The following is a 27,897-nucleotide window of genomic DNA, read 5'->3' on the forward strand; positions in this document are numbered from 1 at the left end:
AGCTTCGCATTGTCCCCTTAGTGTTGCTGGTGCAAAGGTGGCCAGTGGAGAGGTGGCTGCTTGGCCCCGCCCCATTCCTCACAGAACTGCTCTCATGGTCTGACCTACCCTCTCAGAGACGGCATATACTGTGTTGGTGGAGGGTGGTGTTTGAGGACCCCTCAGCCTCAAAGTCCCCTGCCATTTCTCTGCACATGCCCAGTGAGGTGATGTACCAGTTTCCAGGAGCCCTTTATGTGCCTCTCTTTGTTCTGGTAAGTAGGATGGAGAAATAGGAAGAATACAAGTGGACCATGGCGGTAATTCATCAAAGGATGTATGGGAAAAAAAAAAAAAACAAGTCGGGAAAATACCGGATTCAGTATTTTAGACTTCTTTGCCAATTCATCAATAATTTCACATATGCAGTACAAGTTAGGTAATTTACCGAAGCCCATTGACAAGCACCTGTTTGTAACTGCAGAGCAGTGTAGAGTGTCTGTGTTGTTACATGCCGATTTCCATGCAGTTAGGTCAATACAATAGTCGAAGGCATCCCGACATCCCTTTAGCATGTACAGGTTTGTTATACTACCTCTGCTTGCTCTGAATCTGTCCATTAGTCTAACATTTTATTTAATTGCCACAGCTTAGAAGATCTTCCAGGAGACATTAAACATGCCATGCTTATGTGATTTCCCCACTAGCTCCCCTGCATCGTCCAACAGGAACCTAAGGGGTTAAACGCAGGGCTGTGGAGTCTGTACAAAAATCTTCCAACTCCAACTTCTCAGTTTATGAAACCACGACTCCAACTCCAGGTACCCAAAATGGTTCTGACTCCGACTCCTCGACTCCGACTCTTTAGTCTAATACTTAACAGGGCTGTGAATTTTGTACAAAAATCATCTGACTCCTCAGTTTATGAAATCAACAACTCCGACTCCGGGTGCCCAAAATTGACCCGACTCCACAGGCCTGGTTAAACGGCCGAATGGCCACAGGGGAAACATCTTCTGTTTTGATCCCTCTGCTCGCTGCCTGGGGGGAGGGGGTAGAAAAGCTGGACCTCCCAGAGAAGGCATTGGATCCTATCAAAGGGACTTGCAGGAGACAGGGGCTGTTCCTATTGGCTCTCTGCTCCTATCAATAATGGGGATATCCACACAGAAGGCATTTGAAATGGTTTTTCGACAGATGAGAGCTGACAGTAAATAAAGAACATGTTCCCTGGCTTTACCGCATGCTCTGATCTTCATGAATTGACACTTGCTGACGTGTTTGGGGTGTTTACCGAGCAGTGAGGTAAATTACCGACTTGTGCGGTAATTTCAGCTCGCCATACGGCAACAACCTTGATGAATTGACATGTTACTAAATGCTCCGTAAAGTCAGCTGTTTTCAGCAATACCAAATGCGGTAATGCTTGATGAATTGATGCCCTAAACTGTACATTCTTAAGTGAAAATGGAAACTGCTCTCCCTCTTTTATACTCAATACAGCAACAGATGATTCTTGTCAGCAACAGGGAAGCACTATGGCAGCTCTATAAGGCCTCATACTGTACCTGGCACCAGGGCTGTGGAGACAGAGTTGGAGTGAGTGGTTTCATGAACTGATGCGTCAGATGATTTTTGTACCAAATCCACAGCCCTGGTAAGTATAAGACTAAGGAGTCGGAGTCGAAGAGTTATTATGGGTACCTGGAGTTGGAGTTTTCATAAACGTCGGAGTCGGATGATTTTTGTACAGACTCCACAGCCCTGCCTGGCACTCCATAACTTCTCCCTATACAGCTCAGGCAGAAGAAATAAGCACAGCACATCTCAGGCCACACCTACTGGGCTGCTCTGAGACCCCTCCTACCCACAGGTACCTGGATCTCATAGTGGCAGGAAAGTGCCATGGCAGTTTTTCAGCCATGGTGGGTGTGGCTAAACAAAAATACATGAAAAATGGTCCCAATGTGCACAAGGGCCCTGGGCAGCAGCGGAGGTCAGGAGGATGGTGTGGGAATCCTCTGCAGGATAGAGAGGCTGCCCTGTTTCTAGGTAAGTATTTGATTTAGACCCACGGTTCCCTTTGTGTTCACTTTAAAGGATTAGAGGCAGAGTATCAGCACAGATGTCAGGCAACTGTTAGGCCTAGTGCACACCGGAGCGTTTCCGCTGCGGCTTGTGATCCGCTTGCGGGTGCGGATCCGCTAGGGTAATGTATTTCAATGGGCTGGTGCACACCAGAGCGGCAGGCGTTTTGCAGAAACGCATACTCCCGGGCTGCTGCAGATTTTGGATTGCGGATGCGTTTCTGCCTCAATGTTAAGTATAGGAAAACCGCAAACCGCTCTGAAAAACGGCACTTCAGAGCGGTTTGCCAGGCATTTTTTGTTACAGTAGCTGTTCAGTAACAGCTTTACTGTAACAATACATGAAATCTACTACACCAAAACCGCTACACAAAACCGCAAAATGCTAGCTGAAACGCTACAGAAAAATAAGAAAAAGCGTTTCAAAATCTGCTAGCATTTTGCGGATCTGCTAGCGGGTTTTGGTGTGCACCAGGCCTTACTGCTTATGAGAGAATAAAGGATCATTTTTAAAAGGGAGCTACTTTATGTCCTTTTAAACAATACTAGTTGCCTGGCAGCCCTGTTTTTTTTCATGCATCAGTAGTGTCTGAATCCCCCACCTGAAATAAGCATGCAGCTAATCTTGTAGTTTTTTGTAAAAATCATTTGATCTGCATGCTTGTTAAGGGTCTATGGCTAAAAGTATTAGAGGCGGAGGATCAGCAGGACAGCCAGGTGTTCAAAAAGAAAAAGTTGGGCAGCACAGTGGCGTACTGTTTAGCACTCTTGCCCTGCAGCACTGGGTCCTTGGTTCGAATCCCAGCCAGGACACGATCTGTATGGAGCTTGTATGTTCTCCCCATATCTGCATGGGTTTCCTCCAGGTCTAACACATCCCAAAAACATACAGCTAAGTTAATTGGCTTCCCCTAAATTAGCCATAGACCAGGCATGGGCAAAGTCGGCCCTCCAGCTGTTACGGAACTACAAGTCCCACAATGCATTAGCCTTTATGAGTTATGACTGTGGCTCTCAGACTCCTGCAATGCATTGTGGGACTTGTAGTTCCTTAACAGCTGGAGGGCCAAGTTTGCCCATGCCTGCCCTAGACTATGATACATGCGTTACACGATACATCCATAGACATATGACTCTGGTAGGGATTAGATTGTGAGCCCCTCTGAGGGACAGTTAAAGAGGAACTCCAGTGAAAGTAATTTAATACATTTTTTTTTTACAATAATTATGTATAAATGAGTTAGTCAATGTTTGCCCATTGTAAAATCTTAAATCCCTGATTCACATTCTGACATTTATCCCATGGTGACATTTTTACTGCTGGTAGGTGATGTAGCTGCTGCTTGCTTTTTTGGCAGTTGGAAACAGCTGTAAACAGCTACTTCCCACAATGCAACAAGGTTCACAAACAGGAAACTGCCAGGAGTACCACGGTCCTCAGAGTTTCTTGTGGGAGGGGTTTCACTACAATATCAGTCATACAGAGCCCCCTGATGGTCTGTTTGTGAAAAGGAATAGATTTTTCATGTAAAAGGGGGCATCAGCTACTGATTGCGATGAAGTTCAATTCTTGGTCACGGTTTCTTTTTAAACCGGGAGTGTCACCATAAAAATCAAATTTCAACAGCAACTGGTCTGAGTGTATTAAGTGATAAAGATGCTAAGCCTGCAATCAAAACTTTTTCTGCTGTTATGATTTGGAGTTATCACATACTTTAGGAGCACTGGCCCTTTAGCAGAAAGTGCCAAACAGTTGCATGCTGGAGGTTCTTTTTATCTATAATATATTCCTCCTCTTCCCTTCATTTCCCTGCCAGCTGCTTATCTGAAACCTGATCCCCTGCTCACTTGTGTTTACAAGCAAGGCTGAGGTGACCCAGCAATTGGAGGAGAAAAGAAAAAAAAATAAAGGGCAGAAATGACATCACGAGTTAGCCTAAACTGTGGGCAAAAGACATGGCCCCCACCAGGAACAGAATTCTCTTCAATTACTATGTAACATTCACTGAAATCAAAACCATGGACAATACATGTGTTATGTAAGTAGATCAAGTATTTATCTACTTATATATGTTTTTTTCCCCGGCATAGTATGGCTAATCCTACTGCTTTAAGTGACAAGACAATATACTCTCTCTGCACAGCTCTGCGGAAAATGTCAGCGCTATATAAATACTAAATAACGAATAGCTAGAAAAGGATTGTGTCGATGTGGAAATAATAAATAAATATATATATATATATATATATATATATATATATATATATATATATATATATATATATATCTCATCATCAACATTTATATAGCACCAACATCTTACGCAGTGCAGTACAGAGAATATAGTCTTGTCACTAACTGTCCCTCAAAGGAGCTCACAATCTAATCCCTACCATAGTCGTATGTGTCGTGTAGTGTATTTATTGTAGTCTAGGGCCAATTTAGGGGGAAGCCAATTAACTTATCTGTACGTTTGTGGGAGGAAACCGGAGTGCCCGGAGGAAACCCACACAGACACGGGGAGAACATACAAACTCCTTGCAGATGTTGACCTGGCTGGGATTCTATCTATATATGAATATGGAGGGAGGGAGGGGGGGGGGGGGGAAGAGAGAGAGAGATATGCACACATACAATACACATATGGTAGCCTACTGTAAATGACTATTTAGAATGAAAGCACAAGCGTTCCCACATGCAGCACAAAATCAGAAACAGCTGGCGGAATAAACTTATCCCTGCAAAACACAGAGCTATAACACAAGCAATCAACCAGATTCCAGTATTCTGGTATTCAAGACATAAAGACAGATGAGTTCAGGCTCTGCCTTCCTCCTACATCTCATCCATATGGGAGTTTGCTTTACAGCTTTTAAACATAAAATAATATTTCTAACATTTGTATAGCGCTTTTCTCCTCAAACTCAAAGTGCTTGAAAAAAGAAAAAAAAATGTTAAACCATTTTATAGACACTCACAAATCAGAGTTCTCTCCTTAGCTTAAAAAGTTGAAGGTCAGTTTTTTAAGTAAATGTGCTTCTGAGATCGCAATTCAAGCCAATCATTTTATCATCCTTTTGTCACCAGCAAGCATCGTAGGTGTACAGCCTATAATACGGAAGATGGGATCACAGTCTCTCTGCTGTAATGAGAAGCTTTGCTCTGTGAATACACAAATATGGAATATACCGAGCTTATGAACAGAATGTCTAAGAGGCATCTATTAAATAGTTGAAAAGGGATTTTTTTTATTTTGTGGCATCAGCAAACTAAGCAGCTGCCAAGGGTGCCACCTGTAGAGTGGATGCCATAAACCAGTGCCATGTACAATGTTTTTTTTATAGAATTCTTATTGTTTTATGTATATCAGAGGTGCCGATTCAGGATGAGTAAACCTGTAACTTTCAAGGGAGAGAAATGCAGATACTAACCTCAGTAGAGGGAAGCCCCTCCCACATCCTTCCTCAGACCAACACTTGACACCAGGACATTCTGGAGGTTCACAGCCACACTCATCTGAGTACAACCAGGGCCACACTGTGCAGGACACCTCGCGGCTGTGCCATAGCAAGGAGTCCCTTGGAAAACACTGAGCTTGAGCAGGATCTGTGCTACTGCACAGGTGCGAGGTGTCCTGTGCGCGCAACTGCATGCACTTGTCAAAGATATTTGGGGAGGGTCGGGGGGTCCAGCGCTACCATGGCGAGGTGAAGGGGGAAGGTTGAAAGAGGCTTGAAATGCGTGCAATTATGCGTTACGATTCTGCTGTGACCCGCAATGAATGGATGGAAACATCAGACAGTGCAGTCTAAGCGCTTTCTGATGTCCCTGTGAGCCGCTCTGCGTTGTGTTTCCCGAAAGCGCAGCTAAATCAAGTAGATGAGAAGGAGCCTCGATTAACAGTGAGCCCACTTCCCTGTATTTTACAACAGTGGACAAATGGACACAGTTAGAGCTCGTTCACACGAGCATTTCGGCAGCGCATATGGTATGCGATCAGCAAGATCATCAGACGTGCATAGAGAGCCCTTCTGACATTCATACATGTGTGCGCTGCGCAGCAGTGTGATGCGCTATCGCACTGCTGCACGCATTTTTGGCAAAACGCATCACTGATCCCATTCACTGTAATGAACAGGATAAACAGCGCAACACACAGCAATACGTATGGCATGTGATCAGGTGCGCTTGCATCCCGAACGCACAGCCATATGTGTTGCCTAATGTGAATGAGGTCTAAGAGCCCATGCTTCTCTAAGGGCCTGATCCCATATGCCATGACTATGACTCTTCCAAGCAGCAGAGCACACTTCATTACCATTCATCCAATGAATGCCCCACTTTTCTTCCAGCGTGGCAATGGACTACGAAATGGATAAAAGTGCATCCCCAGAGCTGAAAAATGCATCCGTAAAATATGGATGCGATACCACTTCAGCATGTGTGCCTTAAGGTGCATCCATGCATACATACAGTGCTGGGCCGAGAGAGGCGAGAGAGGCTCCAGCCTCAGGGCGCAGTGTAGGAGAGGGTGCATAACTTGCTCAGCTATCTTTCCCCTATTGTGTTTGAAGCAGAGAGAAATAAGAAATGGGGATACATGGCAGTGACTGCAAGCCAGATAACTAGAGAGTAAGGTGTTGGGGGGCCCTGTGGTGCCTCTTAGTCTAATAGCAATCCGTGTGATGGCTGGAGTGGGAGGGATGGAGGGGGGGCACTTTGGCGTCTCAGCCTTGGGTGCTGGAAGACCTTGTCCCGGCTCTGCATACATATACTACTGTCACGTGGTATTGAGCACATCGTATGTAGAAGGGAAGAGGGACAACGGAATGGTGCCTAAAGGAGCGGATTACCACAAGAGAGGTGTTCATACGTCAATGTCACCTAAAGATTCAGTGTGGCAAATCTGTAAATGACCTCATGGGATGGGACATCTATACACATGCTAGATTCCAAGCCAAGACAGCCCCAAATGACCCCCTTGGCCAAATCCTGTTTGGCATGTGTACAATACTTTCTTTCCTTGCTTAAGGAACACGAGGTGAGAGACCCTTGGAGGTTGCCATATGTATTTCCTTTTAAACAATACCAGTTGCTTGGCTGTCCTAATGATCTTTCTGGTAAGTAGTGTCTACATCCCACACCTGAAACAAGCATGCAGCTAATCCTCTCAGATTTGTCATAGACATCTGATCTGCATGCTTGTTCAGAGTCTATGGCTTACAGTATTAGAGGCAAAGTATCAGCAGTACAGCCAGGCAATGTGCATTATTTAAAAGGAAGCCAACTAGTCAGCCTCCATATCCCTCTCACCTAAAATGACCTAAGAAAAACAAGGAAATAGGTTTTAATATATGTAGTGTGAAATCCCCAAATATAAAAACTCAGTTTTTCATCATGCCAATAAGAGACAAAACATGTAGTCCAGCATTTGATATCCTGCAAAATTCTAGACCTGTGCCTAGAAGCACAGCTCACAGATAGCTAAAACATGTAAAGGATAGCACCATGAAACAATTTCTATTAACTGGTTTGGACCAGCATCTGTCATTAATTTTTTTGATTAGAAAATAAAAAAAATGACAGATGCTGGTCTGAAGGAAACCTGAAGTGAGATGAATATGGATGGTGTTAGTACGAGTAAAAATTTCAATCATGGCTGTTCCCAACTGTTTAAAGAGGCACTCCATTGAAATAATGTAATAAAAACATGCTTCGATTTTACAATAATTATGTATAAATGATTTAGTCAGTGTTTGCCCATTGTAAAATCTTTCCACTCCCTGATTTACATAATGACATTTACCACATGGGGACATTTTTACTGCTGGCAGGTAATGTCAGTGGAAGGGGATGCTGCTTGCTTTTTTGGCAGTTGGAAACAGCTGTAAACAGCTGTTCTTTCCCACAATGCAACAAGGCTCCCACAGTGTGATGTCAGAACCATGGTCCTGACATCACACTGTGGGAGGAGTTTCACCACAATATCAGCCATACAGAGCCCCCTGATCTGTTTGAGAAAAGGAATAGATTTCTCATTGGAAAGGGGGTATCAGTTACTGATTGGGATGAAGTTCAATTCTTGGTTACGGTTTCTCTTTAACCTTTTCCAGACCGATGTAAGTAAATCCTACGCCGCACTTGTGGTTGCTCTAGTTTGGTGCAGCGTAGGATTTACGCTACCCGCTGTTACCGCTACCGAGAGGGGAGATTAAGCTGTCATATGACAGCTGACATCTCCCCTCAGTGATCAGCAGCCATTGCTTATAGCTACTGATCATGTGACCACTACGATCACCGGCGGTTCGTAGTGATCACCAGTAAGCGTTGCAGCGGTAGGGGGGGGGGGGGGGGGAGAAAAGGATCCACTCACCTTCCTATCGTTCCCCCGGCGATCGCCACTCCCCTCCGCTCTGGCCGGCATCCCCGCACGCTCTGATGTCAGAGCCGAGGGGGGGGGGGGGGGGGGGGTCGAGGTCACACAGCCCAGCAAGCAACACTGGTGATCCGGCAGCCTGACCCCCCCCCCCCCCATGCAAATTCACCTGGTCCTTATGGGGGATTAGGTAGACGGTACCCAAATGGTTTCAAATCCCTGACCCAAAATAAATATACAGATCAGTAATGATCATGATGACACTCAGGCAACTGACTTTTTTTTACAATTTTTGGATGAAGAGTTTGAGGCAATTTTAAAGCTGTGCGTGTCACAGGTTGCGAAATTTCCTCTCAAATTCTTATTTTCTCTGGGAACCGAATCGATTACTGTAGCGGTACATGGATTCGCATAGGTCAGCTTTAGATTTGCAGGCAGCAGCAGCAGGTGCAGTTTCTGAGATGCAATATCCCTAATTCTAAGTACCGGTAGGTGTGGGAAAGCAGCTAATCCACCCCTGAATAGAGCTCCCCTTTCTTTTTTCTCCCCAGATTACCACACCCTTCTAGGTGAAGTGACAAACTACAAAACAACCTGATTCAGACAGCAAACTACAATCACACACTGTGCACAGGGTCAGATGGACCATAATGCGCTGGTTATAACATGCCTCATCTAATGCCTGATCTTGTCATCAAGTAGGGATAGGAAGAACATGTTTAATGCGTGAGTCATACAAGCACCTTACCTCACCTTTCTTGCTCACATAAGCAGAATGTATTCAGTAACTTACATCACCAACAATAACCTTATTTACACCACAAAAACGTATCACCTAAAAAAAGCATCATTTCCACTGACCTTGCATTAAGTGTCATTGCAGATACTCTGAAGTATGCACCAAGGGTATTAAAATGGAGTGTATTTGGTAAATATAGAGACAGATACTAATACAAGCACAGTGCATTTATATTTTATTTGGCACCCCCCACTACTGTTCTATAGCTACATATGCACTATATATGGTAACAGATGACCAGCACACCCCTGGGATGGGAGAAGTATCAAGCCAATAATATGCAGTTACAGCAAGATCTTGGAACATTATTGGTTACTGTGATTTTCGTAAATAAAGCCAGATACTGCGCCCTGGAACTGCCATAGAGAAGTATTACATTTCATAAGGATGTGTATAGTGGGGACAATACTGCCACCACCTAGGAAATTGTGCTGGTTTTAGCATTCCTAGAGAGCACAATCCTGCAGTGATGAGTGGCTGGGTGCACCGTTATCGTACAGTCCATACATGATATTAATAGAATATATGACCTTACCGATCTCTGCACTCCAGCAGTGCCCAGCCTACCGGTCCAGAGAAGTCAAATCATCCGGACACCAGGCAGCAACAACAGCTCGGGGGTCTGCTCCTCCCTCCAGCACACTGGCTCCTCTGCAGAGCGCACATGTGTCCATCCAGCACCGCAGCTGCCCCTTCTCATCGCCGCTATCTGCTGCTGCTCATCTGCGGCCCCCCGCCCACCAAACACACTGACCGGGAGAGGCGGGGCCGAGCGCTGCTCTCTTCATGAATATTCACCAGCAGCGGGAGGAGTCTAGCGCTGCTAGCACACACCCCCCTGTGCCGAACATGACCCCTCCGAATTGAACACGCTGCGTGACATCACTGTATGGATACAATTGTAGCAACGGGCGCTGCTGGTAAGGTGGGAGCAAAGCATGTTGTAAACCATCGGGAACGTTATTATTATAGTAGTAGTAATGCAGCATGATGAGGATTCTATAGATGTGATCGGGCTGCTATTATTTCTACTATGAATAGTGATATAAATAAACCCATGCATCGATTGGCACATTTTGCTTTCAGCAGGACTTCTCAGAATATTTAATGCAGGGATGCCAGCGGCCATCAGAAACTGTTAAAGGAAGAAGCACATCAAGCCCGTGGTAAAGTACAAATAGAATAAGTGATCTCTGTGACCCTCCCTCCCCAATGTCAGGTAGCCAGAGGTACCTAAGGTAGCATCCCCCAGTATAAGTTGCCAGACGTAACCCCCGGTATAGGTAGTGAGATGTAACCATCCCATTATATAGGTAGCCCCCCAACATAGATAGGCAGAGGTTAGCCCATCTGTATAGGTAGCCAGAGAGGCACACCAGTGCAGGTAATCAGAAAAAGACCCCCCAATATAGGTAGCTGATAAGGTCCCCAGTATAGGTAGCCAGAACCCACTCGCCCCAGCATAGGTAGCTCGACCACCCACCCAAGTATAATCAGCCAGAAGAATTACCCCCCCCCCCCACCCAATGGGTAGTCAGATGTAGCCCCCTCCTTCCCATGCAGCACAGCATATGAGAGCAGTGACTCCCCTCTCCATGCTCCACCCTTCAGCAACCTTCTCCAGACATCCCAATCTCTATGTTTAGTAGCACCCTCTCTTGTCATGTGACAAGAGAGGGTTCTGTAGTCATGGAGACAGGGATACCTGGTGAGGGTAGATGGCCAGTGAAGCCTGGAGACGTGAATCACTTTTTGCTCTGCTGCCACTGTTGTGCACCTTAGGGGACATGCCACAGTTCTCCACAAGGCCCACCCTAGACCCCTATAACAGCCACAAACTCTAGTAACTACTGTAGAAAAAAGCTGATAGGGCTCACTACTAGGTGCACACACCTAGTCCGCCGGTGCACAATCCCTCTGTGGGTCACCAATCCACAATCAAGTGCCTCCTTCATTTCTACTAGCCACAAACTCTAGCTCCCTACCCCTACACCCATGGCTACAGGCTCGAAGGCAACTGCTTTCATGGTCCCTACACCAAGAGCTTCCACCACTTCCGGAGGAGCAATCCAGAGCGATTGACAATCGCTTCTTACAGGTCCCAAGTCAGCTGTGATGGAGGTCACAACCATGACCAGACCCCTGATGCTTGGCAGGATCCAGCATGGGCCTTCCATCACCCCCATTCCAATACAGAGATTGGCAGAGAAACATGGAAATACTAACTGCTCCATTATCAGGCTCTCTCTTGCCTCACTTCCTGTGCATGCTGAATGCCATCACTCAATGAATAGCAGGAGTAAGGCGAGGACACTAGACAGTAGAGTGCTGGAGGTATTTTGCTTATATAGGCTGCAAAGTACACTGAATTTTCCATGTTTCCTAGCTAACCCCAGAGAATAAAGGAAGGCTAGGCAGCCATATACTAGTCGGTTGCCACCAGATCAACCAACAGATAGATCCCTCTCTGATTGAATCTGATCAGAGAGGGATCTAAATGGCTGCCCATACACTGCACACAGATTTTGAATCTATTTCAGCATCAAATCGATTCACGATCTGTGGAGCTGCCGCTGCCACCTGCCTTCACTCCTTCTTCCCCCCCAGCAGCAATAATCTCACCTGTCCCGCTGGCGGGAGTCCCCGGGTCCATGCTGTTCCTTTCTCCAGTTGGCCTTCTTCATCTTCTCTGTACTTCCTGTCCCGTCCTGTCAGAAGGGGAAGTTCAAACAGTAGAGGGCGCTCTACTGTTTTAACGTCCCCTTCTCACAGGACGGGACAGGAAGTGCAGATAAGATGAATAAGGCCAGCTGGAGAAAAGAACAGAACGGACCCGGGGACTCCCGCCAGCGGGACAGGTGAGATTATTGCTGCATTTTCCGCCTGGGCAGATTGACAGAACCGATCAATTTCGGATGGAAATCGGTCGATTGGTCTGCGTTTGCGTAAAGCTGGCCACTACTGATCCAATCTGTTTCATCCAATCTTTCCATTTATATGGAATATAAGGTAACTGCCTGAAGTATCCATTCAGTATATTCACTTAATTCACCCTTATACGACATAGATTTGGTAAGATTGGATGAAAAAGATTAGATCATTAGTGGCCACCATTAAGGTAGCCACTAATGGTCCAATTTCTAGTGAAAAATCATTAGAGTGATCAGAAATTCTGATCTGAAAAAGAAAAATAGTTCTCTACACCATCAACGAACCAATCTTTGCTTCCAATTCAATCGATCTATCACAACCAATCAAGAAAATCCAAATTTTGGTTAGACAAAAATCGAATCCGACTATTTTTATAATCGTTCATACTCGATTGTGCCCATCAATTGAGATTATTTTCAACCAATCCGATCAGAATTTCTGATCGCTCAAACAATTTTTCGCTATAAATTGGACCGTTAGTGGCCACCTTTATCGATTTCACAGCAGATTCAATCACAGTGATCGAAGCTGCTGTCTATCAGCGGGAAATGAAGTTAGTATATGGGCACCTTAAAGAGATTCAGAGATGAGTCTCACCGCAGTTTTTTTTTTACTTACCCAGGGCTTCCTCCAGCCCCATAAGCACTCCTGCGATCTCCCGTTCAGCTGTGGTGATCCCCGGGAACAGGATCAGTGACGTCACTCCAGATCTGCTGCCCATGCGCAGTAGGTCCGCGCATGCGAAGAAGACCCTGACTGGCTTTGACTGGGCCTGTTTACGGGGCTCACCGCGGGCTAAACAGGAGAGAGTAGGAGGATGGCGAGGGACGCATCTGTGCTTGTGGGGCTGGAGGAAGCACTGGGTAAGTATAAAAACTGGCTTAAGGCTCATCTCTGAGTCCCTTTAAGGATGATATCCCTGAGATGCCTGTGCTCAGGACCACCCTTTCCTTTTCCAAGCAGTCATACTTCTGATTGTTATTTCTTCACATTCTCACAGTCCTAAAGAACCTCCTGTGACAATCCAGCCCCGCGATCCCGTCGAGATCTGCTCCCGTTAGCGTACGCAGGAAGTACGGGCGCAGACGGACAACGAGACCGGTTGCTGGATCGTCAGAGGGAAGAAAGAAAAGGGCGACAGAGCGTGCCAATCCCGTCTAATCTGCTCCCGTTAGCATACGCAGGAAGTACGGTGAACAGACTGACAATAAAGATTGGTCGCGCAGCTGCCGACAATATGTAATGGGACAATCACTCACCAATCCCGTATTACTAGGCCACTGTTGCCATACAGGTCTCATGCACTAGAGACTGCTGGAGGCAAATTCACTGTGTGCGTAGTAAACGGTTAAGATTGGTTGGAGGTGCCCATACATGTACAATTTTGATTGTATATACAATTGGTAAACTAAAAATATCGATTTCGCGCTGGAAATATGGTAAATACACTGCCACCACTGTCCGGTTGTATGGAGCGGACAGTCTCCAACGCTATCATAATACAGTAGCCAGCCCAATCACGTTCAACACGCTCAAGTCACCGTTCGGGGAATAATCACTTCCGACGGCTTAAAGACTGTGAGCAATGTGACGTTAAAGAAAGGTTACTGGGTCCCTATATGATGCAATCTCGAATTGTATTTATAATCGAGAAACGAAGTTATCGATTTCGCACAGGAAATCTGGTACTAGCTAATCCTAGAAGGAAGAAACGGTTATTTACAACCTAGCTAGCAAATCAACAATTTATAAGCAAATCATAAAACAATGCGGTAGTATGACTGACTCTTCAGAGGGCAGATTCGTTATAGCAGCAATCAGATGACCAGAACAGGCACACAACTGAACGATAAAATCGTTAGTTTATTTCTAAACTACATACACACAGCTTATTTTAGAACAGATTGATTGGACAGAGAGAAGGGAGGAAAAGGAACAGAATGTCCGATTATATACAGTTCAAATACCGTTATTGGTAGTCCATGCGGCAATCGCAAGTCTTTGGCGAAAGTCCCAAAATGGCGGTTGCCATGCGGCCGACAGGCCTTTGTTAGAAAGTTCAAAGATGGAGGTTTTGGCCCGTGTCCTTGCGGGCTGCCAGGATGTTACTAGGCATCAGGTTGAAGGTAAAGGACGCAGAGCTTTCTGGGCTCTGTCTGGTTATAGCCCCCACTCCAGCAAGGAGGGGTTAGGGGGCGTGGATCACACACCTCTTTGGAATAGGAGATCTCTGCCCCTCTCATAGAGACAAAATTTTACCTGAATCATGATAAGTGTGCTCATCTGCAAACCGTACAAGTTGTGTTAAATCTAATAACATTTTTAGGTTTGTCAGAATTTATCAAGAACGTTGATACCAAACTTGGGGGGTTTAGAGTGAACGGTGACCCCAAAATGCATATCTCTGCTTTGGCAGGGCTTACCTGGAATTCAGAAACATCCAATCGTGTGGTTGGTTCCGAATTTCAGAATAAGCGGGTTCTTAAGGCCGTTGCCTATTTGGAAAGCCATCTTTATGGCAAAAGATGGATTTCATATTTGTGAGATCACAGAAAGGTCAGCTGGGAGATGGAATCTCCTTGATCCTTCAGCTGAGGTAATCCTGAGAGAACCCCCTGATGTGATCGGTTCCTAGCAGTCTGGAGGAAGGGGCGGTTTATTAGCTTCTGTCCATCTAATCTCTGATGGATGAGCTATAACCATTCCAGGGATGCTGGAGAAACACTTTCACACGGAGGTGAGAAAAGCTGTAATTAGAAGCTACCAAAGAGCCAGGGTTTGTTAGCATTTGACCAGGGGGAGGAACTGTTAACCCCTGGCTCCCCTGATCTTCTTATAAACCAAGCCTTTCCCTCTGCTGTCACTTTTAATAGTGGCGACAGGGAATATTTTATAAGGCTCTAACTACTTTTTTAGGACGAATAAACGTTGATTCGTCACACCTCCCAATGCCTTCAACTCCCTACTCTTGCACCCAGAAGTTCTCAGCAACTAACTGAGTGTGTCATGGTAGTGCACTGCGTGCAGTGCATTGCCACATAACACAGGCGTTAACAGTGACAGTGATAGTGAAGCATACTTTTCATTGGCTACTTATAATTGTATCAAACTTCACTTTGGCAGGATTCAATTATTTCATTTTCATACATTTGCATGCAGTATTTGCATAATCTCATTAACCATACCTACCGCATGTTAAAATTGTGACTGTATGACTGAGCAACAAATTAAAACAAGCATGCCCAGTACATATGCTCTTGTCTTTGGAACTACTCAGGGACGCGAGTAGTTCTGAAGGCTCCCTTGAAAATAAAAAATAAAAAAAGAGACTCTTTTCTTTGCTACTGATGTTCTATGAATTATCCGTACTACACAACCAATTCATTATATCATACTTTTTTTTCGCTTCAGTGTCACTTTAAAATCGGTTCTTTAAAGGGGCACTATTGCTAATTTGATCTTTTTCAGACCCTTTAACATACATATGTCTCTTTGTAGTAATGTTATGGCACAGTATATAGTCCAATATAAATGTAATTGTTCACTGCCACTAATGATTTATAGCCATGCAGTCACGTCAGTAGCTTTCCCTTTCCGACGCCAATGAGACTATACCATTGTATAGTAGGGAGGCATCTGTTATTGATGGTAAGAGCTTCCGTTATTTGAATCCCCTCTGGGCAGCTTATTTACCTTTCTCCACCTTGTAACCAGGGCTGTGGAGTCGGAGTCGTGGAGTCGGAGTCGGGGCAATTTTTGGTGCCTGGAGTTGGAGTCGGGAAAAAATGCACCGACTCCGACTCCTAATGAATTTGTAACTGTAATTAAAATAGAAAATATGATAAAATGTTCTATTTCTCAGATAATAGTCATTAAAAATAATGTATATATACAGTAATAGCTGTGCTTAGTCCACAAAAATGAAATAAACCAATCAAAATTAGTTACTTGTGCTGCTTCAATAAAGCAGTCCCCGTATTTTTAAGGTCAGATATACATATCTGTTTGTGACTGTATATATGATGTGTACACAGGAATCTCTTATATATACTAAATAACATCTATGCTGTAAGAATAAAGCCTGATGTGTAGCTGTGTCACTAATAGAGATGGTCAATGAGATGGAAATAATTCTGCTTTGATGCTGAATTATGCAAATGTATGCACTCCCTTTGCTGATGAAATCAAATAATTTGATATGTTGTTAAAATTTGGTTTGGTGACTACAAATTAAAGGGTACCTGAGATGGATGAAAAGTAAAGTTTTATACATACCTGGGGCTTCCTCCAGCCCCCTCCAGGCCAATCAGTCCCTCGCTGTCCTCCACCACCTGGATCTTCCACTATGAGTCCTGGTAATTCAGTCAGTCAGCGCAGTCCAGCCACGTGCCGCTCCCACAGCCAGGTACATTCTGCACCTGCACAATAGTGCTGCACAGGTGTAGTATGCTCCTGGCGGCGGAGTGTGTGCATGCGCACTACGCCAGACTGGCTCAAGTACCTGGACTCATAGCAGAAGATCCAGGTGGCGGAGAAGGACAACGAGGGACTGATTATCCTGAAGGCGGCTGGAGGAAGCCCCAGGTATGTATAAAACTTTAATTTCATCTGTCTCAGGTTTACTTTGTTACACATTAGTACTATACTCTACATATGCACTCCCCACAGAGCTGCAGGGAATCCACTGAGAATGTTGTGCACATTGAACACAGAGGTGTTGTCTGTCACCCATAAACCTAGTTCAGATTGTGCATGAAGAATGTGTAATAGAGGAAGAATCTCCTCATTACCCTGCAGAGTACCTGCACATGTACCCACAGTTACATTGCCTAGGGCCTGATAGATGTTTTTTGTTCCGGTTTGTACCTTTTACAAGTACTCTTACCAAGGACTAGTTTTAGTCTAAAGGGAATAAATATAGTAGTCTACATATCCTTCTCACTTCAGTTGTCTTGTAAAATTCCTAAGCATTGGCAGTTAGAGACGAATTTCACGTTACATACTTTTAATCAACTAAATTGTAATATGCAAATTAGAGGAGTCGGAGTCGGTGGAATCCTATACTGAGGAGTCCGAGGATTTTTGGACCGACTCCACAGCCCTGCTTGTAACTGCACTAATGTGCAGTTACTGCTCACAGCAGCTGCCGTAAAGCGTAGGACGCAGCCTCCTCCGTACAGCGCTGGCTGTGTGCGCTGTGTGGTGATTCGCTGCCCAGCCGCCAAGGACCCCTTTCACTGGCAATGAAACGGACACCTATTGTTGTCCGTTTCTATGGCAACCCAATCGGCTTCTGCACTGCGTAGTCCTTGGTGGCCGGGCAGCGAATCACCACACAGCGCACACAGCCAGCGCTGTACGGAGGAGGCTGTGTCCTACGCTTTACGGCAGCTGCTGTGAGCAGAGTAACTGCACATTAGTGCAGTTACACGGTGGAGAAAGGTAAATAAGCTGCCCAGAGGGGATTCAAATAACGGCAGCTCTTACCATCAATAACAGATGCCTCCCTACTATACAATGGTATAGTCTCATTGGCGTCGGAAAGGGAAAGCTACTGACGTGACTGCATGGCTATAAATCATTAGTGGCAGTGAACAATTACATTTATATTGGACTATATACTGTGCCATAACATTACTACAAAGAGACATATGTATGTTAAAGGGTCTGAAAAAGATCAAATTAGCAATAGTGCCCCTTTAACATGAACATATACAAATCATTCCACGTGTGACCAGCAGTATTACTCAACAAGCCAAACAGTTAGAAAATTGACGGTTTGACAGAAACTATCATTTGCAACCACAAAATGTCCAGAGATTCAGGAACTGCCAATCACTTTACTTGCAACTGCTACAAATTTCAAGTTCCTGTTGAACTGGATTTTTTTTGGAGCTTTTTTTTTAGAACCTTTATAGAGCAGCATAATCAAACCCTGGACAGTGATGTTAAGGTGCTGTACATGTTGCTGTGCACTGCATTGCTGGGGCTATTCAAACAAAGAATGGCGCAGCAACAATTCGTTTAAAAAAAATGGACAGCAAAAAAGCACCTTGAGAATAAATGGATTGCTGTGCTTCCAATTTGTTATCAATGGCGACATGTGTGGCCTTTTCCTGATGTCCAGACTCTTCTGGGGCTCTTTAAATAAAGAATGGCTCAAATACATAGTGCAAAAAAATTTGCCTGTAGAAAACACATAAACACCTCAGAGTTAATCGCCTGCTAAATTCCCAGCTAGCTATCACCTGAGATACTGTATATGTGGTATCATTTTAACCGTGATAGGTTGTAGAATAGATATTAGGGCTGTTTTTGGGTGGTTTAGGGTTGAGGCCTATGTCATGTGAATTGTTTTTAGTGACAAACTGAATCAAAAGCAATAAAATTGTACCTAAATAAAATGCTTGTTAAAAAAAAAAATATGACAAAGTGACAGAATTTAAAAAAAGAATACATCATTAACTTAGGGGCTTAGCTTTTTATGTCACGAGGGTACATTACTTTTATTTTTTAAAATAATGACTTGTAATTATTAATTAAGCACAAAAAGAAGACAAAAAAACACAAAAAGAAAAAATACACCTGTACTTCCAAATAATATATTGTCCCCATACATTGTACTAGGAATATAATTTAATTATTGTAAAAGCCAGGACAAATGGGCAAATAAAATGGGTATATTTTTATAATATATTTTTATTTATATAGATCATTTAGCTATGATAAGTAGAGATAAAGGTACTGGTGAATGATTGAGAGCAGCGCTGAAATGTGAAAATTGCTTCCATCCTCAAGCACGGTGGCGTAGTGGGTAGCGCTCTCGCCTTGCAATGCTGGGTCCCTGGTTCAAATTCCAGCCAGGTCAACATCTGCAAGGAGTTTGTATGTTCTCCTCGTGTCTGTGTGGGTTTCCTCCGGGCACTCCGTTTTCCTCCCACATCCCAAAAACATACAGATAATTGGCTCCCTCCTAAAAAATGTACCCTAGACTACAATACATACACTACACGATACATACATAGACATAGGACTCTGGTAGGGATTCGGTTGTGAGCTCCTCTGAGGGACAGTAAGTGACTAGACTATATACTATGTATAGCGCTGCGGAAGATGTCGGCGCTATATAAAATACTAAATAATTAATAATAATAATAAAAAGTGAAGACAACCCGTGGGCTGAATCAAGTGGTTAAAAGGTTTTATTTGACACTTCAATCAACACTTTTTCATCGGGTCTGGCACTCAGGTAATGTGCCTCTTTGGTTATCCCACACAATAGAATCAGTGCATCTTACTTTCCCTTTAACCCATTTAATCTATTTTCATGAGCACCCATGTTCCCCGCACTTACTTTTTTCCCAGTGGGCTGCCCCACCCACTCCCAGCAACAGAACACGTTGTGCTAGCCTGCAGGCTAGTGACACATCTGTCAGCCTTGGCTTGAGTCCTTAAGGTGAAAACAACCCTGCAGGCTGAATACTGTTGACTTCCTGCAACCGCTCCCTCCATTCATGGAGATGTCACAGGGGTGTCACAGCACAGATTACTATTTCGGAAGGGCCATGCACTGTGTTGTGTCTACAAGAGGAAAGCTCTGACATGCATGCTGTGGTTTCCAATCTCTTCTAAATGTGATATAGTAGAAGTCAGTGCAGGATGGTTTCCTGTAAGATGTATCATAGTTTAAGAGTTATGGGAAAGGCAGCTCTTAATGATGCTGGAGAATGTTTAATAACAATATAACACTAGAGTGGAATGGTTATGCTGGTGTAAATAATTGAATTCCTAAAACAAAGCATCTGTGATCGGGGAATACAAGTAACTTACTGGCACTTAGCATAAATCAAAAACATTAACCATTCTCTGGGAAGAGGGGCTTAATTGAATTATTCACCTTCTGTTTTCTGATCATTAGACCTATTGCTGCTCAACTAAAAATGTTATACAGCTGACTACAGTACAGTGTTTGCATCAGCTTTTTTTACATTGTATGAATTGTGTTTATTACATATTAACAGTAACTGGCAACATTATGCATGAAATAATGAACCCCTGCTGTTAAATACAAAGCTATTAGCTTTACCAAATGTATTTAGCAACTATATATACTGTGTATATATATATATATATATATATATATATATATATATATATATACATACACAATTGAAAATTGCGCAAAAGGTGGATCAGCGCATCACCAGGCCGCCTCCAGATGGCCTACAATCAGAGGTGCGCTGAGCCCCCCCAGAAACTACAAACGCACCTTGAACCCAAACAGAAGCTCTGCATATACACCAAAAGCAAGGCTGTTAAGTGGGAGCAGCTGACCAAAAATGAATTAAATTAGTACATTGCAAGGAAATGAGCAGCGCTACTTAAAAACAGATAAGTGCCTACCTGCAAGAGAGTGCAAGCCCCACTCATGGGATAAAATACACACCTAGCATACACATGACCTGTCTACCACTGAAGGATGTTGGTTTCCTGTAACAGCTTGCATGCTAGGTGTCCAGTGGCACATCTTTGATCGCGCACCCATGGCCGGGAGCGCTGTGCGCTGGACGTCACGACTATGAGGTGAGAGCACTCCCAGGCTAATGTGAAGAGCATCAGGCCAGCGCCTGATGGACCTCGCCAACCCAGAAGTAGCCCCAAGCTACACAGGCAAATGAACCTTGCAACATTATTATTTATTTTATTTATAAAGCACCAACATATTATGCAGCGCTGTACATTAAATAGGAACTTAGGCTTTATGTAGTTAAGTACAGAAGAACAAATTTAGAGCGCTTTAGAAAAATGATAATCCTATATAACAACATTAAAACATTGAATTAGAATTTTAGCTAATTAAAATAAATTGTAAATGCTTGGAAAATGTCTAGAGACTATTACTGTGTGCTGCTATTGAATAATGTCTATGTCAAGGGGAGCTTGAGATAATCTCTACTTTATCACGGGTACTTGGTGAGCACAGACACTCAAAAAGGGAGCATACCAAAAATGATGCGGGGAAACACTCCCCCTAGATTGTAAGCCTTTGGCAGGGTCCTCCCTTCCCTAGTAAAACCAGGTATTAGTCAATGGCAGGGTTGCCCGCACTTTTTCAGCTCGCAACCTACTTTAAAATTCGCAGAGGCCAGGAGATCTACCAACATTTTAAATGCTAAGCTTAGCGCCCCCTCCCCCCCCCGTATAGGTTAGCTAGGTATATGTGCCTTCAGTATAGGTTAGCCAGGTATATGTGCCTGCAGTATAGGTTAGCCAGGTATATGTGCCTGCAGCATAGGTTAGCCAGGTATATGTGCCTGCAGTATAGGTTAGCCAGGTATAGATGCCTGCAGTATAGGTTAGCCAGGTATATGTGCCTGCAGTATAGGTTAGCCAGGTATCTGTGCCTGCAGTATAGGTTAGCCAGGTATAGATGCCTGCAGTATAGGTTAGCCAGGTATAGGTGCCTGCAGAATAGGTTAGCCAGGTATAGGTGCCTGCAGTATAGGTTAGCCAGGTATAGGTGCCTGCAGTATAGGTTAGCCAGGTATAAGTGCCTGCAGTATAGGTTAGCCAGGTATAGGTGCCTGCAGTATAGGTTAGCCAGGTATATGTGCCTGCAGTATAGGTTAGCCAGGTATATGTGCCTGCAGTATAGGTTAGCCAGGTATATGTGCCTGCAGTATAGGTTAGCCAGGTATCTGTGCCTGCAGTATATGTTAGCCAGGTATATGTGCCTGCAGTATAGGTTAGCCAGGTATATGTGCCTGCAGTATAGGTTAGCCAAGTATAGGTGCCTGCAGTATAGGTTAGCCAGGTATAGGTGCCTGCAGTATAGGTTAGCCAGGTATAGGTGCCTGCAGTATAGGTTAGCCAGGTATAGGTGCCTGCAGTATAGGTTAGCCAGGTATATGTGCCTGCAGTATAGGTTAGGTAGGTATAGGTGCCTGCAGTATAGGTTAGCCAGGTATAGGTGCCTGCAGTATAGGTTAGCCAGGTATAGGTGCCTGCAGTATAGGTTAGCCAGGTATAGGTGCCTGCAGTATAGGTTAGCCAGGTATAGGTGCCTGCAGTATAGGTTAGCCAGGTATAGGTGCCTGCAGTATAGGTTAGCCAGGTATAGGTGCCTGCAGTATAGGTTAGCCAGGTATATGTGCCTGCAGTATAGGTTAGCCAGGTATAGGTGCCTGCAGTATAGGTTAGCCAGGTATATGTGCCTGCAGTATAGGTTAGGTAGGTACATGTGTCTGCAGTATAGGAGGTAGTAGATAGCTACCTCATTCCGGCGGCTGAGGGTCCAGGAGCACTCTGGCGGGCCGAGGGGCGGCAGCCAGCGTGCTTTTAACATGTTTAGTAGAAGGAAGGTCAACACTCACGCCAACAGAAACCACACTTCAGCTGTCCCAAGGATGCGCTCTCGCTGAACAGATCCAATCAGTGTAGCTGTAGCAGATAGACAACAGGCAAGGCTTCAATCCAAGCAATTCGGGTTTTAATTCAGCTTCAGTGTACAAGGCATACCATAAGATGGAGGTACAAACACAGCGGCCTTACAGCCGTTTCGTGGACACTCTGCTTTGTCAGAGACGAGTATTAATTAAAACCCAAATTGCTTGGATTGAAGCCTCGCCTGTTGTCTATCTGCTACACTGCTTGTAACATGCCCTCCGGCGGCTGACGGTCCAGGGGCGCTCTGGCAGGCTAAGGGGCGGCGGGTGACGTGTGTGCTTGTAACGTGCTGGGGGCCGCCCCCAGCCATGACGTTGTGGTTGTGCCGCCTCTCTCCTCCCTCTCTCCTCGCCTGCATCCTTATTGGCCAGCAGCCGGCAGCAAAATGTGATGAGACGCAGTTCTAGAGCTGCTGGCCACAACATTTAATGAGACGCGGCCATGAGGCCGAGATCTACCGAGAAGCCGGTCGCGATCTACCGTTAGATTGACCTATTGGGCAGCGCTGGTCAATGGTGTGTGCGTGTTCTCCACAGAATACAGAATATCTGTCTATAAGTTCATACAACTTTTGTTGTGAAATAAGTTGAAACAACTAAAAAAAGTATTTTGCTATTGTTCAAACAGCTGATAAGACTGATAAGTAGCCATTTCAACTGTTGGATTGACTTCTTTTCAGTCTTATCAGCTTTTTGAACAATAGCAAAATACTTTTTTTAGTTGTTTCAACTTGTTTCTCAACAAAAGCTGTTTGACAATTGTGCTGCATAAAGCCCCATCTACACCATACAATTTTTTGTGCGATTCGATTCAATCCGACATGTCCGATCGGGATTCGATTCGATAGTGTGGTCGAATGTCATTGCAAAACAATGGCAAATGGATCACACTACCAATCGAATTGGACATGTCGGATCAAATCGAAATGCACAAAAATTGTATGGTGTAGATGGGGCTTAACATTCCACTGTTGAGTGTGGGAATGGGGCTTAACAGACAAGTTTGGCAAATAGTTGGACAGATAGTTGGTAGGTGTGTATGAACCTTAACCACTTGAGGACCCACGCTTTACCCCCCCTTAAGGACCAGCGCTGTATTATGTGATCTGTGCTGGGTGGGCTCTGCAGCCCCCAGCACAGATCAGGTAGCAGGCAGAGCGACCAGATCGCCCCCCTTTTTTCCCCCCTATGGGGATGATGTGCAGGGGGGGTCTGATCGCTCCTGCCTGCCTGAGGTTTGCGGGGGGGGGGCACCTCAAAGCCCCCTCCGCGGCGACATTCCCCCCTCCCTCTCCTACCTTCCTTCCCCGGAGATCAGAGGCTGCACAGGAACGGATCTGTCCTGTGCAGCCTCTAACAGGCTCCTGCCTGTCATGTGACAGCGATCTCCGGCCGCTGATTGGCCGGGGATCGCTGATCTGGTACAACGCTGCTACTGTTAGCAGCGTTGTACAAATGTAAACAAAGCGGATTATTTCCGCTTGTGTTTACATTTAGCCTGCGAGCCGCGATCGGTGGCCCGCAGGCTATTCACGGAGCCCCCCGCCGTGAATTGACAGGAAGCAGCCGCTCGAGCGAGCGGCTGCTTCCTGATTAATTAGCCTGCAGCTGGCGACGCAGAACTGCGTCGCTGGTCCTGCAGCTGCCACTTTGCCGACGCGCGTTATGAGTGCGCGGTTGGCAAGTGGTTATGTTCTACAATACTTTGTTTTGTTTGGTTACACCATCTGTATCTTAACATATTATTGGAATACAGATTTCCAAATGTTAAGTTTCTTCTTCAGTTATTGTATGGTTCTGATCCAGTTCTGCGTAATGCCTGAAAAACAAACTTAACGTTTCAAAAGCTTTTAATATACTATATACCATTAGTCATTAAAGCTATCACCGGAATCAATGTTTGATGTCTGCATTTCTGCTCCTTGACTAACACCGGACCGCACTTCACTTGGAATAAAGAGAAAATGTATAACGTAAAAAAATAAGCGGTTATATGGTGTATACTTACATTTCCAGTCTGTATGTCAGAATTCATGCCTAGAAGTCTGCCCACTCCATACTACTTCCTATGAAGCCCGGTTTAGCTTTTTAAGCCTTCTTTTGATAGAATCTCTATTCTTTTGTGTCCACTTGCAATCAATGTACATTCATGTGTGAATATGCTTCAGAAAAATGCTCTCTCTGATTCTTCTATTCAGACACAAGTTATTTTAGACTGAGCCTGTAACTTGTAGTTTGATTGACCCACATGATTATACTAGAGATTTCTATACAGCACAGACGTTATGATTGTGTTCCAGTCCTGCGATTCTTGACAGGATCAGCCTAGGAATGAAAGTGGCTATCTACAGTGCACCATACACAGTAACCTTGGGGAAAAACTATAAGAATTCACATGGTGCCTAACTTCTTGCCTGTGAAACAAGCAACTGCCATGGAGGTCTGTTATTCATATGAAAGAATTAGGGAATACAGTTTTGCAAGAGGAGGGGGCCCCGCCACACAGGGTTAGTTTATCTGGATGACATCCTCTTGCTGCAGCGTCCCATGCTACATACCATCCTCTTGATACTTCCTTCTTCACAACAAAAGTTTCAGCAGTAAAGCAGGATGTGTAGGGAGAATGAGGCACAGCAGCAAGAGTACGTCATCCAGGTACAGTAACTCTCTGCCCCTTTTTTGGATGCAGCTAGGTACCTGTCACTTCATGCAAAACTGCGCTTGCCGCAGCTGGGTACCTGTCACTTCATGCAAAACTGCGCTTGCCGCAGCTGGGTACATGTCACTTCATGCAAAACTGTGCTTGCAACAGCTGGGTACATGTCAATTCATGCAAAACTGCGCTTGCCCATCGTTATAATAATGCTATCAAGCTATATGCTAGTTCAGTAATGACTTGCAATGAGAACAAAAGTAAACAATGTTTGTTTTTTGTGGGTTTTTTTTTTTGGGGGGGGGGGGGGGGGTTGTAAGTCCTACCACTGAAATATTTGCTCAACAAAAGGATTTTATTGGCTAAGTGTACAAACTCATACAATATTTAACAAGTATAAAAACGGTTAACATGCAATATTGCAGCACTGCACTGATGATGTTTTTCCAGCACTTACAACAGTCAGGGAAGTTTATTGGTATTAGAGCTCCCAGGGTGAGGATGTATCAATCCCTATAGACTTGGGCACACTGTTGTGATGCAGTAGCCAGAGGTGCACCCCAGTATCAGGTAGCCTCCAATATAGCAAGCCAGAGGCCCCAGTATTATTTAGCCAGATGTAGCCCCCACCCTGTAGGTAAACAAAAGGGCCCATTTTAAATAGCCCCCCCCCCCCCCTTTAAGCAGCCAGAGAGCCCCCATTTAAGTAGCCAGAGAATCCCCCTCTTTAAAGAGAACCTGTACTGAGTAAAATTATTTAAAATAAAAACATGAGGTAACTTCAAATGAACATTACATAGTTACCTTGCCATCAGTTCCTCTCAGAAGCTCACCATTTTCTTCTGAGAATAATCCCTTCCAGTTCTGACAACATTTTGTCAGAACTGAAATATATAAGTTGCTGTCAGTTATATATCAGTTGCTGTCAGTTACAGCTGAGAGGAGAATTGATGTGTCCATGTTTCCCTATGGGCTCAAGTGGGCGATGTTGCAGTTTAACTGTGTGCTGACCAGAAAGCTGTTATGGTGTAATGGCCATTTTCAAAATGGAGGACGGAGAATTCCATTGATCACAGTGGACAAACAGGACGCAAGAGAGGAGAATGATATTGAGGAGTAGACTACACGGGAGGTAAGTATGACTTGTGTATGTTTATTTTGACTTTTAATTTTCAGTTCAGGTTTTCTTTAACCCCCTGGCGGTATGAAAAATTCCGCCAGGGTGCAGCGCAGCAGTTTTTTTTATGTATTTATTTTTTTTAAATCATGTAGCGAGCCCAGGGCTCAGCGGCATCCCCCCGCCCGCTTCGATCAGGAAATCCCGTTCAAAGAACGGGATTTCCTGGAGGGCTTCCCCCGTCGCCATGGCGACGGGGCGGGATGACGTCACCGATGTCGGGACGTCATTGGGAGTCCCGATCCACCCCTGGGGGGGGGGGCCCGCGCGCCGCAACGGATAGCGGCGGTCGGGCGCAGGCCGGCGGCGATCAGTGTGCTGGCGCAGCTAGCAAAGTGCTAGCTGCGTCCAGCAAAAAAAAAAATTAGGTAAATCGGCCCAGCAGGGCCTGAGCGGCACCCTCCGGCGGCTTACCCCGTGTCACACACGGGGTTACCACTAAGGAGGTTAAGTAGCCAGAGAGTCCCCGTTTAGAAAGTCAGAAGCCCCCCCCCCCCCTTTAGGTAGCCCCATTTAGATAGTCAGAGCCCCCCCTTTAGGTAGCTAGAGCCCCCACTCCTTTAGGTACCAAGAGAGCCCCCTTTGTAGGTAGCCAGCGTGTCCCCCCACCTTTAGGCAGGGAAAGAGCCTCCAAACTCCTTTAGGTAGCCAGAGAGTCCCCTCATTTAGGTAGCCAGAGAGCCCCACTGTTGGATAGGCAGAGACAGGCAGGTGGGTAAGCTCATGCAGAATGTACAGTGATATTTGTCACTCACATCCCGGGATCTTCCTTCTTCTAGGCATTCTGTATCGTGGTAACAGCACCCCCTGTGATGTGATGCACACCATGGCACCCAAGACCCATCAGCATCCATAAATGCGTGTCTAGTGGATTTACAAAATTGGATGAACACCAGCTGGTTGAGGCTGAACTCTGACAAAACAGAGGTGTTGGTGGTAGGTGGGCCACACATGATGGATAACGTTCAAAACGCTCATCACCTCAAACTAGCAATTGGGGGAGATACCGTACAGTAGTAGTAGTAGTAGTAGTAGTGGCTGAATAGAGTACTGGTTAAGGCACTGCCTTTGACATGGAAGACCAGGGTTCAAATCCTGGCTAGGGTCAGTACCTAGTCAGTAAGGAGTTCAAGGCAAGACTCCCTAACACTGCAGGGTGGCCTCCTGAGCGCGTCCCAGTGGCTGCAGCTCTTGAGCGCTTTGAGTCCAACAGGAGAAAAGCGCTATATAAATGTTCGTATTATTATTATTACAGTATAAAGACTGTGCGAAACCTTGGGGTGATCCTGGATGGAAATCTAAAACTCAGGCAGCATGTATCAGCTGTCATCAAGTCTTCCTTCTTCCATCTAAGAAATATAGTGAGAATCAAACACCTTATCCCAGCTGAAGACCTACCTGCCCTGGTTCATCCATTTGTATCCTCCCGCCTAGACTACTGCAACGCCC

General features: G+C 45.0%; 1 protein-coding gene across 8 annotated transcripts in view; it reads right to left on the bottom strand.

Moving 5' to 3' along the window:
• The window catches only part of PAG1 (phosphoprotein membrane anchor with glycosphingolipid microdomains 1), a 359,982-nt gene that overhangs the window by 292,667 nt on the left and 39,418 nt on the right, over window positions 1-27,897 (bottom strand). For 3 of the 8 annotated variants that reach the window (XM_068237552.1, XM_068237554.1, XM_068237533.1), the window contains exon 1: window positions 9,778-9,959. The exons of the other annotated variants lie outside the window; for them this stretch is intronic. The gene's annotated coding sequence lies outside the window, so the exon portion shown is untranslated. Of the gene's footprint in view, window positions 1-9,777; window positions 9,960-27,897 lie in introns of those variants that run through there. 8 annotated transcript variants of the gene reach the window in all.

The sequence above is a fragment of the Hyperolius riggenbachi genome, chromosome 5 (genome assembly GCF_040937935.1).
Source record: "Hyperolius riggenbachi isolate aHypRig1 chromosome 5, aHypRig1.pri, whole genome shotgun sequence".
Lineage (NCBI taxonomy): Eukaryota > Metazoa > Chordata > Amphibia > Anura > Hyperoliidae > Hyperolius > Hyperolius riggenbachi.